The following is a 20,039-nucleotide window of genomic DNA, read 5'->3' as shown; positions in this document are numbered from 1 at the left end:
GTTCAATAATTTTTTTTTTAAATTTTGGCCTTTTCTTATTGAGTCATAATACACATACAGTAAAATGCACAAGTCTTAGTTTCCTTATGAAATATACCTGTGTAATCACTATGCAACTTAATATAAACATATCATCCAATTAGTTGAAGGCAAAGACTGAGGTTTCTGGAAGAAATTGTCCCCAAGACTGCAACATAGAAACCCTGCCTGAGTTTCCAGCCTGCTGCCCTGCTGAATTCAGACTCAAGACTTCAGCAACAACTCTTACCCCAACTGATAGCCTGCTGGCCTGCCTTATGGATTTTGGACTTGCCAACCCCCAATTATATGAGCCAAAAAATATCTCAATCTCTCTCTCTCTCTCTCTCTCTGGATAGATAGATAGCTCTATATCTAGATAGATAGACAGATATCCTAGTTATAACATTCACTTTATCTTTCAAGCCTTAGTTTGCTCATCTCTAAAATAAGAGGTAATGAAATCAATCTTGTAAAGTTGTTATGAGGATCAGATACAACAACGCATATAAAATTCCTAACAGATATTTAATGGGTATTTAATAAGTGGGTATTTAACAAGTGGCTAGTTACAAAAACACACTCACCCCTAACTTATGTTAAGTAGGTCAAGGAAGTGATATGTGCCCAGGTTAGAGAAAAATTTAGTAGAACCACAGAGTACAAAATAAATAATAGTCTCTCGCTTTCTGCTTCTCAGCCCAAAGAAAACTATTGTTAATGGTTGCTTGTATTTCTTCTAGATGTTTTCTATGTAAAAACATACACAAATGCAATCAAGCTTTACCAACAGTTCTGAGACTTAATTTTAGTTAAAAATATGTATTCCTTACAAAACTATCTCCACGTGGTCCAGATTCTGAGCAGCATCCAGATCAAAGAAATATTGCCAACAATCAAAGGTTAATTAAAAAGGAACTTAAATTCATAATTGCATTTTTTGGAATCACAAGAAGGATATGTCTTAGAAAATACTGCTCCCCACCCCACCCCGCCCCGCCCCAGTGTGTTGGCTCACATCCCTGAACTATCCTGCATTTCATTCTTTAAAATTCTGTGAAAAACTTCTCCCTCGTCACAACTCCTGGCTCCTCTTCCTTTTCTCTTGGTCCTTCTCTCCTGTCACATAGGAAAAGCTCATAGAAACTTCCCTGGTGAGATAAGACCCGTCACAGCTTCAGAAAGAGAAAGAACTGAGAGTCTTCTTTACAGGTGGGAGGGGAAAGGCAGGTGACAGGACAACAACAGCCAACAGGATCGTGATGCGCCAGGTGCCAGGCACTGTGTGTTACACACATCATCAACCTTAATTCTCATGGAAACCCTACGAGGAGGTGCCGTGCTCATTCACATTTACAGCTGAGGAAGCTAAGCTCATGGGAGCTAAGGGGCTGTGTGAAAGCACTCATGATTTAAATAGCTAGCATTCTCCAGAGGCCAGGGTCAGACCTGTGACATTAGGGATTCCTGCTCACATGCTAATAGATTTTTGTTCAACACCCCTTCCCCTCCTTGATTTTTCTATGGACCTTCCCAAGGGGATGTCCAATGTCTAATGATGCCTCCTATTAACGCTCCCTATTTACAGGCTAAAACCTCCCTTTCTTACATCATAATCTCCTCAGAACCATGTTTAATTCCTCCCTGGGAATTCTCTGAGTGCTTCTGGCTGGAGCTGAATGATTCCATCTCACTTCCTTTTGCACACACTAGGCTGGGGGTAGACTGGCATCACGACAGCAAAAGTCTTAGCAATATCTTTCAATTGCTACTTCCTTCGAGCTCCAACACCTTACTTATGGTCAGGAAGAGGAATGTGGGGAGCAAGCAGCCTTTCGATGCCCCTATTTGTCATAATCCACATAACTGGGAGGCCTGTGTTGGTTTTAAAATAGGGCCATGGATTCTTTGACACTCCTCTGTCCAAAAGATGGAATCCAATCCTCCCTTGAAATACAAGTTAGACTTAGGGACGCAATTCTAACAACAAAAACACATCTAACAACAACAACAAAATGTGGCAGAAGTGATACTATGTGACTTCCAAAGTTGGGGCATACTGAGGATACAGTCTGCCTGGCTGTCTTGGGACCCTTGATCTTGGAACCCAGACACTGCATTCTGAGGAAGCCCAAGGCACATGAAGAGGCTACCTGTCGGTTTTCTGGTCAACAGCCCAGCTAGGCCTTCAGCCTGTAGTTAGCCTCAACACTCAGCTGTGTGAGAGGACAAGCCTTCCTACCACTCCAGTCCCAGGCTTCACTCCTTCCAGCAACTGTTCCCCAGGGACAGTGCAGCAGAGGCAAGCCCTCCTCACAATGCTTGATCTGAATGTCTGAGCTGTGGAACCCATAAGAGACAATAAATCGTTATCATCTTAAGTTTCTAAGTATTGAGCTAGGTTATTATGCAGCAATAGGCAACTGATACAAAGTCATTTCCAATCTCCTTGTGAAATATCAGAAGGTGAATGACAGGAGTACAGTGTTCTTGCTTCTTACTCTGCTATGTGGAAGGCAAATTAGAGCCTTATACTAGTACTTGAGAGTCCTGGGCAGGGCAACCTGCTTGTCCACACCCCTGAGACCTGGACTGTCAGGGATGTGTCCTCAGAGGATGGGGCCATACCAGCCTCGGCTCTGACCAAGGCCATCCTGGAGGTCTCAGACCTGAGCGCCGTTTCTCGGTCCTGCTTCTTGCTGGCTGCTAAGTGGCTCCTCTTCCTTCCTCAGGTCATGGGCACTCACATTCATTCAACGGCACCTCAGAGTAACAACAAGGGCCCATACTCTGTGGTTTACTAATTTTTGACTGCAAATGATTGCCCCGGAGACTCAAGGAGGGCATGCATGAACCCCTAGGCCTTGCTAGCATTTTGGGTCCCCAGGCAGAAAGCACACTGCAATGTCAGTATTTCCCAAGTCCTGGCTGTGAGGGTAAGAATTTGACATATCCATCCCAGTTGCTATCTACCCTGCCACATGCTCATTTCAGAGCAGCAAGGGCAGCCCACCTGCCCGGAAATGCCCTCCTGCCAACTCCCCTCTGGGTGGGGTGTTGGAAACGTTCACAGGGCAGCAGCGTCTCCCTGCTCCGGTGCCTGTTCATCCTTGTACTGTTTCTGCAGCATGTTCTAACCCCTTCCCAAACCTCTTCTCTGCTCCCCAGCACAGGGCTCCCTCTGCACCTTCCCAGTGGAAAGTAATCCAACCCAGCATTTCCCAGATGTTCAGTCCCTGAGGCAGCAGCCAGCCAGGGGGCGAGCAGTTTGCTGGCCCTGAACCAGCCTGACCAGCTGATTCTGATTCCGCAAGGGAGTCTCAGAGATTCAGTGACTCATATAATCATTCCCCACTTGGAACATCCAGTCCTGAACCGTGCCGTCTCCCTGCAATTGTAATTCCAGTCTCAGCCTCATCTTTACAGCGTCCCTTTGGCTTTCCAATGGTGTTCCAGGAAACTTGTTCATGCCCGGTTCTCAATCTCTCTCCTTTCAGGAGGCCAGAGTGCAAATGCAATTTCGGCTCACGTCCAGGGTATGATTTTAATTCAGGATGCAGCTGGACTCCTTAATTCCAAAATTCTTAACAGTAACCCCCACCCCCAAGTTGTACACTCCGAAAGCCACCCACATAGTACAGTTTTAGCGCCCTGTAACCATTAATGAAATACAGTGTATTGTTCTACTTCATTTAACTTAATGGCTGCATCATGTACCATGGGTGTACCATAATTTGTTTAACTAATCCCCTATTGAAGAACATTGAGGTAATTATTACTGTTATTAGATGAGCAGCTGAACCTTAGAAACACACTCTTAAATGCTTCCCCTCTGAGGAAAATTGAAAAAGCGGACTGTTTCTTATCAAGCTCACCATGCCGTTGGAGATTATTATACCCCAGCCTGAGGTTCACAGGCAGCCTCAGAGGTTGTTACTGTTAGGAGTGGGTCACTCAGGGGTGTTGGGGCAGGAAAAAGGTTGACAACCAGCACAGCCTCTGAAGACAATTTTCAAATCAAGGAGTGAAGGATAAACCTCTAAAATACCCACTGATGAAAAAGTAACCAAACTTCCTTGTGTTTTCCTCTGATTATAATCCTCAGAACCTACCTTTACCCAGATGTGGAATGCATCTTCTTGGATAGGCCTGTGGCTGACGTAACCTCCTCTTAGATGTTCAGAAGGGATGGCTTGCTGGAAAGGAGAGAAGCCAAGAGACTCAGGGTGTCTGCACAGCCACAGCCCTCCTCAGGTGACAGTAGGCTCCCCGCCCCCACCCCCTTTTTTTGGTTTTCCATTTTTATTGGGGGCCACCAGGGAGGGAGGACTCTCCCTGTCCAAGGAGGTGCTCACAGTTTCTTCAGCCACTCCAAGCTTGGGCCTTGGGGGCCCTGGGGGTGGCTGGGCACATCAGACGTGTTCCCGTTGTCTTGGAGGGACACTGGTAGTTTTGGGTGTGGCCTGGTTGATCATGACCACATACTTGGTGACGGGCTGAGTGTGGGCAGAATTATAGCGAGGCCCCCGATGGTGAAGGATGCCACCAGCACCGGTTCCTTGGCCCAGGCATTCTTGAGGAAGGCAATAATTCTCGCGGCCACCTTAGTCTCGGCGGCGGCGGTGACGGCAGCGGCAAGGGCGCAGAGCCCTCTGGGAGTTGTGGTCCCTGCACGCGAGGCTCTGCTGTCTCTTTCTTCCTTTCTTCCTTTCTTCCTTCCTTCCTTCCTTCCTTCCTTCCTTCCTTCCTTCCTTCCTTCCTTCCTTCCTTCCTTCCTTCCTTCCTTCCTTATTTATTTCTATGCAAGATTTACTTAAAGAATTATTACAACATATAAAAACTACATAAAGTTTAATTTCCACTCATCCAGTGGTAAATTTGATATGTGCCCCGTTTTGTGTCTTGTGGCCATGTTTAGTAGCCAAAGGTAGACACGTTTAGGCAGACAAGGGGGAAGACCTGTGAGAACTCTCCATCCAGGAGAAAGGCTACACTGGACAGTGACACAGAGACATAAGCAGAACCCAGGCTTGATGGGGAGACCACAGATAGATGGTGGACATCTGTCAGCAAGGACCAATGTGCCAGACACTCTTCTAAGCACTTCACCTGTGCTGACTCTTTTAATGGCATACTATTACAGAAAAACGTGGGGGTACCAGAGGATGGTTGTGTCCCAGGTCTTGGTTGAGTCCTTGGGACATGCCCCACCAAGTGAAGATCCTTGGCTTCGTGCAGGAAAGAATTTAAGAGTGAGCCATAGTAGAACAGAAGTAGATTTATTTAGAGAGATGTACACTCCATAGACAGAGTGCAGGCCATCTAGGAAGGCAAGAGAGAGGGAGCCACGGTGAGGTGGTGAGGCACGGGGTTGCAAGTTTTTATATGCTAACAAGTGAGAGGATTATTCCAACTGCTTTGGGGAAGGGGCAAGGATTCCCAGGAATTGGACCCAGCCTCTCTTTGTCCTTTCATGGTTAGGTTAGAACTGTCATGGCACTTGTGGGTGAGTCAGTCACCACGATAGTACATTACAACGTGTATAATGAAGCTCAAGGTCCACTGGAGATCAACTCTTCTGCCACCTTGGGCCTCAGGGTCTATTGGGAGTTGACCTTTCTGCTGTCTTAGTGCTAATTACTGTGTCATCCCTTTAATAGCTGTGTCCTGCCCCCGTCCTTCCTGTCTCCATACCAACCCTACGCGATAGGCATCCTGATCCCCATTCTACAGATGAAGAGAGTGAAGCCCAGAAATGTTGCCCAACCAGCTCACCGTGAGTCCCCAGCAGCACTGAGATCTGAACCTGGTGGTCTGACTCACACTCCTACCATGACACTCCCTGTCTTTCAACATTACTGAAGCAGAAGCGGCCACAGTGGGGGCAGTCAAGAGTAGATAATAAAACAGAGAAAGAATTTTGTCAGGGGGACTAGAGTCGGGAACTAAGGGCACCCACTTCTGAGGGGAAAACAAGGTAACCAGGTCACCAGGACCATCACTGGGCGTGAAGGACAGGGAACCCTTGTTCCTGTGCTCCAGGGGTGGGTGGGGCCCAGCTTTGACTGTTTCTCAAGTTCCCTCTCAGATAACTTTAGGCCTCAAGAAATGGCAGCAAATCTTTGTTCCCAAGGGCTTGAAAGAGCCTAAGTAACTTGCTTTATTATGTTAATTGTGAGCTAAAGGGTCAAAGAGAATAATAATAAGAAAAAGATTAGGGTAAATAAGCCAGGAGTTCCAGGGCCCAGCCAGCAGATCAAGAGACAAAGGAATTGCATGTTTTGGGACTTTAAAAGCAGACAAAGGTCCTTCTGTAACTACAGGAGTCTGAGTCAACACTGCTGCCAATTTAATTTCCATTTTTCCACAGGCTCAGGAGTTTTTTCTTGTCTTCTATTTATTTCACTATCACATCAACCCTATGAAGCATACCAGATAGGTAGTACTAACTCCATTGTACAGATGAAGAAGCCAAGGCCCAGGGGAGGTGGGAACTGCCCAGGGCCACACAGTTAGAGAGCTGCAGAGTCAGAACTAGAACCCGTGGTCTCCCAATGGCACATGGAACCAGGTCACACTGGCTCTTGAGAGGTGAGTATGCGTATCTCTTCCCAGTCCCGTGTTCAGCAGCATCATTTTGGTAGCTTGAAATCAGTCATGGTGGGAGTACCTACACCATGGAAATCAGGAAATACTACAAATCAGGGCTCCCTGACTCCCCTTCCCATGCAAAGCTGGTAGTTAAACATTTACTTTACCAGCACACCCCTGAGATATCCCAATAATTTTTAAAGTTGTTGCTGAAGAAATTGTTACTGCCCTTGAAGCTGCAGCTGATGCCTAAAAACTGAGTTAGGTGTTGCGCCAACTGACATCCTTCTAAGTCCCAGTGACCCCCATTTCTGGGCTCTCAGATGTCTGCCTGTGATCCCTCAACAAATCAAGTACATTCTTTACTGGGCATGTTTCCCCTAGCAAACCAACAGCCCTAGGTAATGCCTAATCTCACAATAGCCCAGTCTGGCCTGTTTCAGCCACACCTTATTAGAGTCAAGCCCCACTGCCCTTCAGGGACCCTAAGCCTCCTACCTCACCTACAACCAAGCAGAGACTTGCACAGAAGCCGATCAGGCGCCTTGTGACCCTACCTTATAAAAGACCCCAACAACCGGCCCTCAGTGCTCATGCAGGCACCCCTCACCCATGTGGCCCACTGTTGTCAATGGCAGTGTACCCCTAATAAACACCTTTCTGTTCCCATACTTTATCTCTGGTAAATTCTTTTACCAACCTGCATGTCACCATGTTACCAACTGGCCACCCTGCTGCGTCCCACAACAGTAGGAAAATGATATATTTCCAAACCCTTCAAGTTCCCCTTTGTGGCAGCAGAAGTTAAAAGAAATAATACTTTTTGCCTGCTGAATGCCAGGCTCCATGCTCTGTGCTTAATGCATTATCTAATTCATTCCTCACCACAACTCTTTTCTGTCGATGAGGACATCTGAGAAGTTAGGTAAATTGCTCAAGGTCACACAGCTAGAAAGTGGTGAAAGTGAGACTGAAATCTAGGTTTGTCTGAACGTTTTAATCACAGTGCCACCATCTAGTTACTCTTATTATTTCATAAGTAGAATAGATTTCGTCTCAGTTCTACAGCACCCCTCCTTGTCCCATCTTGTAAACAAATAATGGAATTATAACTAAAATCAATCAAGGCAACTAATGTCTAACACACAATGAATATTTTAAGGGCCATCTCAGATCTCAATAAAACTCTATAACCTATTAGACCATTCTAGCAATTTATAACCATGGCCTATAGAGAATGTCAGAATTAATATTCTGCTCTCTGATTATTTCAACCATCAGAGATATCTTACATGATAATTGGCTCTTAGCAGCCACAATCCAATTTAATATATTTATGAATACCTTGTATTTATATTTCATGGATATCGTTTTAATTATTAAATCACTACATCTTGGAAAGGAGTGTAATTTTGTTATAGAGCAAATGTTCTTCATGTCGACATCTATAAGGCCATTTTAAAAGTGTATGAGGATAAAAAGATTACCTAGGTTTCAAAAACAAAATTTGTCACATTTTGCTGGAAAATGTTTTGTCAGAAAATAAATACCACGCGTGCAGAACTATTTAGAGTTCTAAAGTAATTATCTCGATGATTAAGGGGAAACACTCAGCTGCTAATGCACTGTAACCTGCAGTGTGCGGAATTAATATCCTAATGCAGAGAGACGGGCTGACTTGAATTAGACAACCAGTCCAGGAGGGCAGCACCACTGAGTCAGCAGAGCATGGATGTGGGGTTGGTAGCAGGGACATGGCTTCAAATCCAGCTCCGTCATTTTCCATCTGTATGATCCTTAAGTGTGTTACTGAGCACACTCTGAACATTAACTTTTCATTTTTAAAAATGGGATCAACAATACCTACCAAGCAACAGAGTTATGGTAAGGGGAGAACTGGCTATGTAATTTGCAGGGTGCAGTGCAAATAGAAAATCCCTTGCTCAAAAGTTATTAAGACTCTCGAGATGACAGCAACAGGAGAACAGTAAACCAAGTGTGGGGCCCTCCTGAGACTGGGGCCCTGCAAACCACATGGGCCCATGAAGCCGGCAGGTGAGGATTACAGTAAATGCCACATGTAAACGGCATCTCACTTGGGAGTGCCTGAAGCATGTCAGCTGTTTGTGTCTTGGCTCAGTTTGCTACCTTATTTTTACACAGCGTGGAAAAGAAATCTAACAGTCACTTTATTTTTTTTTTAAAGATAGGTGCCCACCAAGCTTCACAGAGTAGGTTAGTGGATACTTAGCCCTGGAAGGGTTCAGAGGCACAGCAGTTCAGGGTGCAGTGGGGCCCAGAACCCAGGAGAGCCACACCGACCCCCTCCAGCTGATGGCCCCCTCCCCTTTCAGTCATCTGTCAGTTTTTGGAAGAGGAATAGGGAACTCGGGATTCTGTTTCCTAGCAGAGGTCTTGAAACCATAAAGCTAATCTCATTGGGCTTTGCACTACATTGAATTAAATTCCTAATTCTAATTTCACCAAATAGGGTTACCAGGAGACCAGGAAGTAAAGCTTGATAACTGAGTTCTACCATCCAGAGGGAGTCAAGAGAGAACAGAAAATCAATTTCCTGACCGCGCAGAAGGCCGTGAAGCTATGTGGATCCAGTGGGAGGAGCTTGTTTCTTTGCAAGGAGGCAGATGATTCGGACAGACCGTTCACGTAGAGGGGCCATGTGGTTTTCTAAGCATTTTTCTTTGAGGATCATCTCCATCGTGGGCTGGTAGAGCCTCCGCTGATTCTCTTTGCTCTCACCTACTCCAGGTAAGAGCACCCTGAGGAGAACTAGGGATTGGAAAGGTGAGTGTCCTGGCAATGGAGGCATTCAGCGACCTCACATGGACAATCCCAGGAGTTCCTTTTTGGGTCATTTTTCTAAAAACCTATGTGTCCAGCTTCTCTTCAAAGCCTACTACTCTGATTTCCACAGCTCCCCACTTTCCTCCCTGTGTCAGAAGGGACCACCCCTACTTCTCCATGCTTGAGAGTGCTCCCCATTTTGCACACTGCTGTGCATTTCTGCCTGAATTGTTTAAGCTTTGGTTTCTGTACACTGCATCCAGCTGGTCGACCAGGTCTCCACTTCATTCTGTGTGCCTTGAAAGAGGAGATGAAGACAAGGGTTTTCTTATAAAGTACCTTGCATGTGGTACCTGAGGAGGGTATCTGTTACTTACTTTAGAATCCTCCACAGCACTTAGTACAGTGTTTACACGTAGCAGGTACTCAATCATTATTTTTTGAATAAATATATTCGTATGGTACCATTTCTTTTTATCTGTTCAGTTTTACCACGCCATCACGACCATAAGGCCCTTGAAGCATTCGTTTATGGAAAGTATTTATCGAGTGTGTGCTATGGACAGGAAAATTCTGAAAACAAAAGGAATGAACATGATTAACTCCATCAAATACTAAAACATATGCTCTTCTGCAATAACAACACGGCATATCTGGAGAGGAAAAGTTACTCTCCAGGCTTGCTATCAACTGGGGGCTTCTCCAAACAAGTGGGAACCTGATGTCTCAGTCCATTTGGGCTGCTATGACAAAATAGAATGTGTGGCTTAAACAATAACCATTTATTTCTCACAGTTCTAGAAGCTGGAATGTCCAAGATCAAGGAACCAGCAGGTCTGGTGTCTGGTAAGAACCTGCTTCTGGCTTACAGATGGCTGTCTTCTTGCTGCGTCCTCACAAGGCGGAAGAGGCAAGGCAGCTCTCTGGGGGCTCTTTTGCAAGGGCACGGATCCCATTCATGTTGTCTCTATCCTCATGATCTACGTTCATCCCAAAGGCCCCACCTCCTCCTGCTGTCATACTGGGGGTTAGGTTTCACACATGAATTTTGGAGGGATACAAACATGCAGCCCATAGCACCTGTCAAGTACAAGTTTGTTCTTAGAAGCACCAGGTTATGGTATGATAAACACGGCCTTCAGAGTCAAACAGGATGAGCTCTTCCATTACTGGCGGAGTGTCCTGGAGCAAGTCATTTCTCCTCTCTGAGCTGTAGTTATTTCACGTGCAGAATGAAGGTACCTAAACCTAGCAGACACCTAATAAGGGATCGCTATCAGCGTCCTGACAACGTGGCTGACACAAGGATAGGCTCAAAATGTGTATCTAACTGATGGTTAAAGTACTCTCTCCACCTTTTCCAATGAGAGGTACACAAGGCTAACTGATGGCATCATTTTGGAGCCTAAGAAGTCAGTGCCTAAGAGAGAACTGAACTGTTAAGGGATGAGTGGAGCCAATAATCGGTCCCTCTGCAGCAGTGCTTCTCTACACAATCAGACCCAATGCCTCTATTTTATCATAACTATTTTAATGTCCTCTATTAGCCAAGGTTCTCCAGAGAAACAGAACCAATAGGATATTTATAGATATACAAAAGGAGCTTTATTATGGGAATTGGCTCACATGATTATGGAGGCTGAGGTATGCTGTCTGCAAGCTGGAGAACCAGGGCAGGCTGGTGGTACAATTCAGTCCAAGTCTGAAGGCCGGAGAATCAGGAGCTCGGATGTCTGAGGACAGGAGAGGATGGATGTGCCAGCTCAAGAAGAGAGAGAGGGAATCACCCTTCCTTGGCCTTTTAAAATTCTATTCCAGCCCCGTTGGGATTGGATGATGCCTGCCTACACTGGTGAGGGTGGATCTTCTTTACTCAATCTACTGATTTCACATGCTAATCTCTTCGAAAAACACCCTCACAGACACAACCTGAACTGGTGCTTTACCAGCTATCCGGGCATCCCTTAGCCCTGTCAAGTTGACACATAAAATTAACCACGACGTGCCCCTTTACAGTGTTGAAATAATTATTAAAGCCTACTATGTGTATAATTTCAAAGAATTAAAAATAACACCCCAAAATAAAAAGCAGAAATAAAAAGCAATGTATAATATTGCTTATATGTATGTAGTTCAATTTGTAAACGCTTAAGCACACTGCCTCAGAAGAAAAAACATGCCTTCCCTACATTTCCACAAGCCCACTGGATGGTGATCCTGCCTCCTATCCAGTTCCAAGGGCAAGGGGAGCAGGTGCCAGGGATCAGCCAACTCCTGGTGCATTCATCTTCACCCTCTCACCCCTTTGGATGACCTCCCACCTTGACCCTATACACCAACGAGGAATGAGGTGAAGCATGCAGATGTGTTCTACCCCTTTCTACTCTCCCAACAAAGCTCTGCCTCTCCAGGGCCAGGAAGACATAGCAGAAGCACCCGGCAGGGCTTTGAGGCCCTGGGTCTCAGCCTCAGAGAAGATGAGGGCCATCTGGGCTCTCTGTTCTTTCTGGAGGACAGAGGAGAGCAGGAAGTTGTGCTCAGCTGTCTCCCTCACCTCTCCCACCCCAGCAGGAATAGGGCCCTGCACTCTGACCCCAGCTGAAGCCAGCTTGCTGGGTGGCCTTCTCTCAGGCTGGCTGGCTGTCTGGTTCCTGATTTCCCAGCTCTTCTACAGCTGGGGCAGACCCAGATGGCAGTCCCTCATTCCTTGGGGCTGGGCCTGGGTCTGCAAGTATGTGATGAGGGGCCTCAAAGCCTCAGGCCCGAGTAGGGACGGTGTCAACTGCCCTCCTGCAGCAGGACTCTCTCAAAAGGCTGACCGTAAGGCAACCACAAGGGTGCTCACTGGCAGGGCCGGGGGTGGGGTGGGGCTGGGGTGCACCAGCACAGCAAAGGGAGCAAGACCTGTCACTAGGGCCCTTTCTTCTTGCAAATGAGTCACTTGGAAACCCCTCCCCAAATGATGCCTCACGGCCACAGCATCCTTGATCAGGGTCTGCACTCAAGCCTAAGAACAGGAGCTTCTCTGGCCACTGGGGAGGTAAATTCAGGCCTGCCCAGAACTTGCTTTAAAGTTGTGAAGCAGGATTCTGAGCCCTTCTCTGGGGGCAAGGGCAAGGGGCCTGCTCTGAGCTGATTCTTGGGGTTGGCTGTTACCCAGGGACCACCATCAGCTCTGCCCACGAGGAGTAAAGGCCTGAGGTGGCCAACCTGTTTCCTAGGAGGTCTGGCATTTCCTCTGGTGTGCCTACTGCTTGAGGGAGAAAAAACGCCCACGTAGTCAGACAAGAAAGTGGTCCAATGGCGCCCCTGCTGGTCACATACTAGACTGCATGGATTTGCAGATGGCAATGCCAATCTGTTGTTTCTGTTAGGAGAGGAGACTACGCTTTTTTTTCATTTTTATTTTTTAATTTTTTTAAAGCACCATATTACATAATTGCTGCTGCATAACAAACAAGTGGTTTAAAACAACAATACCTATTTTCTGTAGACCAGGAATTTGGTTTGGCTGGGCTGTTCTGGCTCCAGGTCACCTACGAGCTTGCCAAGAAATGTCAGCCCGGCCTGCAGTCCTCTCAAGGACTCACTTCTGAGGTGGTGCACTCACATGGCTGGCAAGTTTGTGCTGGCTGTTGGCAGGAGGCCTCAGCACCTCTCTATGGGGGTCTCTCCGAGGTGCCTGCCTGATCTCATGGCATGGAGACTCACTCCCCCAGGGCAAGTGATTTAAGAAGCTGAAGTGGAAGCTCAGATGGCTTTTACGACTTGGCCTTGGAAATCACACACTGTCACTTTCACCATATTCTCACAAACTAGCTGTGATTCAGTGTGGGAGGAAACTACACGAGGGTATGAATTCCAGAAGGTGAGGCTCTCTGGGCGCCATCTTAGAGGCTGGCTGAGACAAGCACCTACCATGTGCTAGGTACTATGCAAATAATATATAACAACAACCAGAGCATGCAGTTTGCAATTCCTGCAGCTTACTATATGTCCAGATGCTAAGTTCTTTCCCTGAGTTACCTCATTTATCTTCACAACCCTACAAGCTTGGTCCTGTTATTACCCATTGAAGAGGTTAGGAAGTTGGGGCTTAGGCAGGTTAGGCAGTGAGGTCACATGGCTGGTAATTGGCTGAGTCAGCACTTGAAGACTGTTCTGTGTTCACTACGCTAAATTCCTTTCTAGGCATTTAGAGCTACCAACCAAGGAGGTGGGCACAGATGAGGAAACTGAAGCTCAGAGAGGTCAAATAGCAGGGTCAAGGTTACAGAACCAGTAAATGGCAGAGTCAGAATTTGAACAGAGGTGACTGCAGAGCCCGTGCTTTGTCCACCCCACTGCATTGCTCCAGAACAGAGGAGAGAGACACAGTAAAGAGGGAAAAATACAAAGAACAGGGTAGCCAGCTCATCCAGCACTTTGTGTCTATCAGAAGAGACATCCACTTCTGGCGGCTGTAATTCTGCAGGTACTGAGCTTGGCAAGCTCAGTCCTCACCTTCCTCCTGGACTAGGTGCTCTTGCCCAGGGTAAAATCTGAGTATGGTTGTCCTGAGGTAGGAAGCTAACAGGCAGACAAACGGTAGAGAAGTGGTCATAAGCGTAAGAGAATGGTTGCAGGGGAAAAGGAAAAGGTGGAGAAAAAGTAATAAACAGAAAAGGAGGAGGGAGAGAGAAAAATTATGAGATGAAGACAGAAGGTGAAAAAAAGACAAAAACAGACCAGGTGCTTGGGATCTGATTAGCCCTCCCAGGCGGATGGGTGGGACCTTCTCTACACGTGGCTGGGAAAGCAAAAAACCAAGTGTGTGGAATCCTCCAACTAAGTCCACACCTTCCTCCCCACCCTCTTCCCCATTCCATCACTAGTCTGGGGGTGGGGAGAAGCAAAGACATTGGCCAGAGGACAACCTAGTTTCAGGTAAAATGGGGTGGTAGCAGGGTGAGCAGCCTCCTGGGGGACCCAGGGAAATCCAAAGCAGAGGATAATCACGAGTCTGAGAGAGCTGACTGATGGATTAATTAACTGACTGATGTATTAATTAAAACATAAAACTGGAAGGTATAATTGGTGGCTTCACCACTGCTTCTCTTTGCAGTTTGATCCCCAGAGCTAATTATTTAACTGGCAGTTTCAGCTTTGATTGTTTGTGGACATTGATGAATTACCGTCTGCTTGCTTTTGTGTTTGAGCATGTCAGGTTTTTTCACAGCAGGATATGGAGTCAGAAACCACCTGGAGGAGCTGATCATTTGAAGTATGGACAGTTATTGATTCAGAGGCAGAAAAACTTGGATTTGAGTCCTAGTTTAACAGCAGTGTAGATGACAAATCCCCACCTCCACCCCAATAGCCTCAAGGGTTCCCACAATCAAGCTTCACTTGGGCTGCCTCTCTAGAAAGTTCAGCAGCCTCCTGGAGGCCAGTCCCTAGTAGGAGGGTGAGCAGAAAAATCACTTTTTTTTTTTGCTCCAGCCTCTCCCCATGCCAATAAGATCTCACAGTTGTGGATTGGCCTTCTAAAAATGTATTTATTTATTTCACCCTTCCACTAATAATCTTCCAATGGTTTCCATCTACCTATGGCATAAAATTCAAATTCCTGAGTTTTTGCTTATGGTGTTACTTTTTATTGAAAATCCCCTTCCTCTCTCTGCTTGATACTCTTCTGTTCAACTTCAGTCTGATTATCCATTCATCCAACCATGCATCCACCCATTCTGCATCCTGAAACTCTACTTCGGTGCTTCCTAAGCTTGTCTGCACATTGCGATCACCTAGGGAGATTTGAAAAAAAAAAAATACTGATGCCTTATTCCACCTTCAGAGATTGTGACTTAATTGGTCTGGAGTCTGGCCTGGACATTGAAATTTGTAGAAGATCTCTAGGTGATCCTGATGTGCAGACAAGTTTTGGGGCCATGGCTCCACTTTTTATCAGATATTGTAATAGCTCCTGAGGACTTAGAGATAAAAGTTGGCTTAGACTAGAAATTTAGTGTAGAAGGAGAAATAGATTAATAAATATATAATTATATAATTGTAGCAAGTGTCATGAAAGAGGTAAGCCAGGTAATCTCCAGAAGGTGTAGGAGGAGCATACCACCCTCACTGGTGGGACTGGGGGATGGCTGGTCAGGGCTGCAGAGTCTGCAAGAACAGGGAGGGGTGTTCCAGGAAAAGAAGCTGGTAGACAGGCATCCCAGTCAGGGGGAAAGCTGAACACAGCACAGCAAGCTGGAGACAGCATGGTAGTTTTGGGTGTGAATAAGAACTTGGGGCCACTGAAGCTTTGGGGGCAGTGAGCCTGTGGAGGCAGATGGGGCCTTGCAGGCAGCAGGAAGTGGGGAGCCAGTGAAGGAGGTGTCAGGAATGTGACCTGTCAGACTTAGTGGCTGTGACTGCAGGGGAGGCCAGGCAGTTGGTGAACTAGGAGAGGAGATGGTAGGAACCAGCAGGAGGGCCTTCCCTTCCCTTCTCCCTCACATCTTGTCCACCCGCACACTCCAGCCCACGACAGACCCTAACCATCCTTATTGCCCTGTGCCTGGCAGAGAATAAATGCTCACGCCTCATGCTACACTGGGGGGTAGAAACAGCACAGGCTTCAGAGTCACACCAACTTGAATCAAGACCCAGCTCCACTCCTTACAAATGGTGTGATATTAGTAAGTCAGCCTGTTCTCTGATCTTGGTTTTCTCCACTATAAAATGGAGAAAATGCCAAGCTCATGAGATTACATTGAGGATAGAAAAAAATTTCCATGATTCTCCAAGTGTGGTACCTGGACCATCAGCCTCAGCATCGCCTGGGGACTTGTTAGAAATGCAAATTCTCGGGCACCACCCCAGACCCGCTGAATCAGAAACCTTGTGGGTGATGCCGGCACTGGTTTCCCACATCCTGCAGCTGGTTCCAATGCACGCTGAAGTCTGAGAAACACTGATGCCTGTGAGCTGTGTCATCCCTGGGCTTGCTTTTCTGGACACCTACATTACTCCTTAAAAGCAGAAAAATCCAACCGGCCACCAAGCTGTGGCCTCTGTTTCAGTCCCTCCTTTTGTTCCTTTCCTGGTCATTACAGAAGTGAGGCTCAGGTCAGGCCTTGAAGTCAGTGCATTTGAGAGGGAGTTCCACACCAGCTGTGTGTGTGTGTGAGCACGTGCACATGTGTGTATGTGCAAGCGTCCAGATTTTCAACCTCTAGTAAAGCTGTGTGATCTTGACCTCTAAGTATGTTTCCTCATGTGTAAACAGGAGCGAAAACACTAATAGGCCAGTCACCATTCTAAGCTCTTTCCACTTACTACCTCATTTTCCCTTCTCCACAGCCCTTTGGAGTTAGTATTATTATTACCCCCACTTTAGAGACAAGGGAGCTGAGGCACAGAGAGGTTAAGAAACTTGCCCGAGGGCACACAGTTTTTACGTGTTAGAGCTGGGATTCAGACTCAGGCCCTCTGGCCACCGAGTCCACACTCCTGGCCAATCTGCCTCCGGAGGCTCCTCTGAAATGTTAGTAATGCGCCCAGCATCCTGGGCCCTGCACACTCTGTGGTGCCCTCTGTTGTGTTGAAATGCCTCACCTAGAACACAGTCTTCTCTCTGCTATTTACAAAGAGAATTTGCCTTAGTCACTTCAATTCTTCTGGCCTTAGTTTCCAAATGTTTAAAATGAGAGGTTGGACCAGATGAGGGTTGTAAACGGGACCTCCTAAGGTCCAAAGAATAAGCTGTGTTTGGCCACCTATTTTGTCTTAAGTTGACTTAAAACAAGTCTGTCTTTAAGTGATACATGCTCCCCTGCTTCACTCTATTAACCACCACTTTCAGTAGTCTTACACTAGGCCCACGTTCCTTATTTACTGAACTGTTTGGCATCCAAATTAGTTTGAGGTTATTAATCAGACAAAGCCTAAATGTGAGGTTCCACGTTTATAATTCTTTCACCTTACCTTTCTTCTCTCCCAGTCCAGTTTAAAGAACACTTCACCTGGGATGTTTCTTGGGCAAAGGCTCTGAGCCTTGGCTCCTGCCTTTCACTGTAATGGAAGTCCTCTCCTTGGCGTGGCTGTTAGAGGTTAAGATGGTGTTCTGTTCGCCATGTGCCCTGAAAATGCTGATTTATATTTGCTTCTGGAAGGGAGACAGCTGAAGCCTGTTTTAGAATGGACGGTTAATCCAATTTCAGAATCCACTGCACATGGAAAGATGATTTCTGTTATTTCCATTTAATCTGGAAGGTTTCCTCTTTTCAAACTTAGAATTTAATTGCTGGAAGAACAAAGGCCTTTTATCCTGCTTTATGAGCTGGTGCACTCCTATGTCGAATGCCTTTCATTTCCTGCAGCAGGGAAAAATTCAGTATTGATAGAATGGCTTTGAGGACTTTTCCTGGGCTTTGCAAACATCCTTTGTCCGGCGGCTGGGAAGGAGGTGCCAGGTGTTGCTGACTAGCAAATAGCGTGCTGTCCTGACACACGTAGCAGGAACTCATATCGCTGAATATGGGAATATAGACAAGCAAATACTTTCTAGCAACTGGAACTTATGCTAGTTAAGTAAGTCATTCAGCCTCACTCAGTTTATAGGAATTTATTTAAAAAATACTGTGTATAGTTGTCACATGTTCTCTGGAAGTCAATTTCTGTATTTTCAAGTTGAGGAAATTAGGTTTGAAGAGGTTAACTAACATCAGAGTCACACTGACGCCCCTGTGACCTCAGGTTGTCATGATCAAAATAAAAGCCAATATTAAAAAATAGCTATTGAAAAAAATTGAAGTTATGTAAGCTAAAGCTTTAGATACTAAAACAAACACGGGAGGAAAAAAATCACCACAAAAAACTAGAATCAGTATTATTCTTGTCTAGTACTTCAAAGTTTCAAAGGCATATTCTCACATCTGTTTTCATTTGACCCCCCACAACAATTCTACCCCACTGGCATAAAATCATTTAGTCTCACTTCAAGTTAGCTCACTGCTAACAACAGCAACAGACAGCTCCAGATGTTACTCTTTTCCAAGACAGGTCAGACTAGCCCTAAAGACCTGAATGTCGTGTGTAATCCTGCCACCTACCGGTGCTTTTCTGGTAGCGTGGGTTTCAGCTGATTTTATACTAACATTTTTCCTTCAGTGAGACCTGTTTTACTCCGTGTTACTCAAGTCCTTATAAACACCCTTCCCCCTAACCTGTGAAACTCAGTTTTCTAAGAAGCCAACTCTGAAACAGGATCTCAGACTTTCTTAGGAAAGGGATGGAAATACTTCCTATTCCTTTCAGTCATGCTGGTAGATTTCAGAAATGCCTCTGAGCACCTTCCAGTTGGCTTAGAAGCTGGGGGAAGGGAGGTGACTTAGCCTGTGACAGAGAACACTCATGAATTTTCATGCCTTCACAATACTGCCTCCACTTTTTGCCACTATTTTCTGGGAGGGCTACAGGAAGACAGCGGGTTAGCTGAGAAGGTGGTGTGCCAGAGGCTGACAGCTCACTCCACAGAGCCCAAACAGTTGGTGGAAGAGGAATGACCCTCGGGGAGGACAGGTGAAGCCAACTTCGTAACACAGGGGCACACCAGTGGAGTCTGTCAAACTGCACCGACCCCGGAAAACCTGTGGTCAATCTTCCTTTTTCAAACAAATATCTCCTTTTCAAAGCTGGGCTTTGCTCTGGATGCAAGTTTTTTGAATTATTAGATGAAATTTGTCTTTGTACTTTGCTTTAAATCCAGGGACAAGAGGTGACTTGTTCATCTTTAGGGCAAATTGGCAGAGGAGGGTTAAAATGAGATGATATGGTATACAAACTGTTTCTCATAACCTTAAGATTCTTGAAAAACTGGACTAACACTATTATAGCAGTAATGTGAAATACGCTGAGGCAAACATGAGAGAAAGAAAATTGGGTATGAAAAGTAACTAGTGGAATTTTAGTGGAAATTCTTGCAGGATTCTTCTCAAAAGTAGCCCTGCCTGTCTAGGGGTAAAAATGGAGGCTTTTTCTTTCTTTCTTTCTTTACTTTATCATTGAGGTTGTAGTCAATGAACTTTTTAAACCTTTTCTTCCTTCTGCTCCATGGTAGGAGAAAAATGGAGCTTTGCACATTTTTGAAAGGAAAGTAAAATGTCTATATAGCGGATTATGAAAGATTTCTTATGATGAAAAGTCAAGACAAGCAACATTTGATAAACAGCAGATTTCACGCTCTAAACGCTTAAAGATTCAGCACTGCATATCAAGACGAGGAAGGATCTATAAAACTTTGAAAGCATTCTGGTCATTCTTTGATTTAAAGCAAAATTAAATTGTGAAGGGTTGTTCAGGATTACTGAAAAAAAGAGTAGTTATTTCAAACATTTGCATGACACTTAACAGATTTTTAGACTCTATATTTCACTATATTCTAACCAAAATCATTTAAGACAGGGCTTGTTTTCATAACTCATACTTGAGAAAACTAAGGTTCAGAGGTTAATCACATACTTCCCAAAGTCACATAGCCAATAAATCAGTGTCAGCATTGAAGACAGGTCTTTAATGTCTAGTGGTCTTTCTAGGAACCTTCCCAGAGATTTTCCTCTCCTTAAATGTCAGTTTATCTGATTATTGTA

The 20,039-nt window shown here is 45.6% G+C and overlaps 1 pseudogene; it reads right to left on the bottom strand.

The window, feature by feature from the left end:
* Positions 1-4,330: 4,330 nt before the first annotated feature.
* LOC106729390 lies at positions 4,331-4,720 on the bottom strand (annotated as a pseudogene).
* Between the last annotated feature and the right edge of the window lie 15,319 nt (positions 4,721-20,039).

Source organism: Camelus ferus, chromosome 15, assembly GCF_009834535.1.
Source record: "Camelus ferus isolate YT-003-E chromosome 15, BCGSAC_Cfer_1.0, whole genome shotgun sequence".
NCBI lineage: Eukaryota > Metazoa > Chordata > Mammalia > Artiodactyla > Camelidae > Camelus > Camelus ferus.
This window is presented reverse-complemented; position numbering and strand designations above follow the sequence as displayed.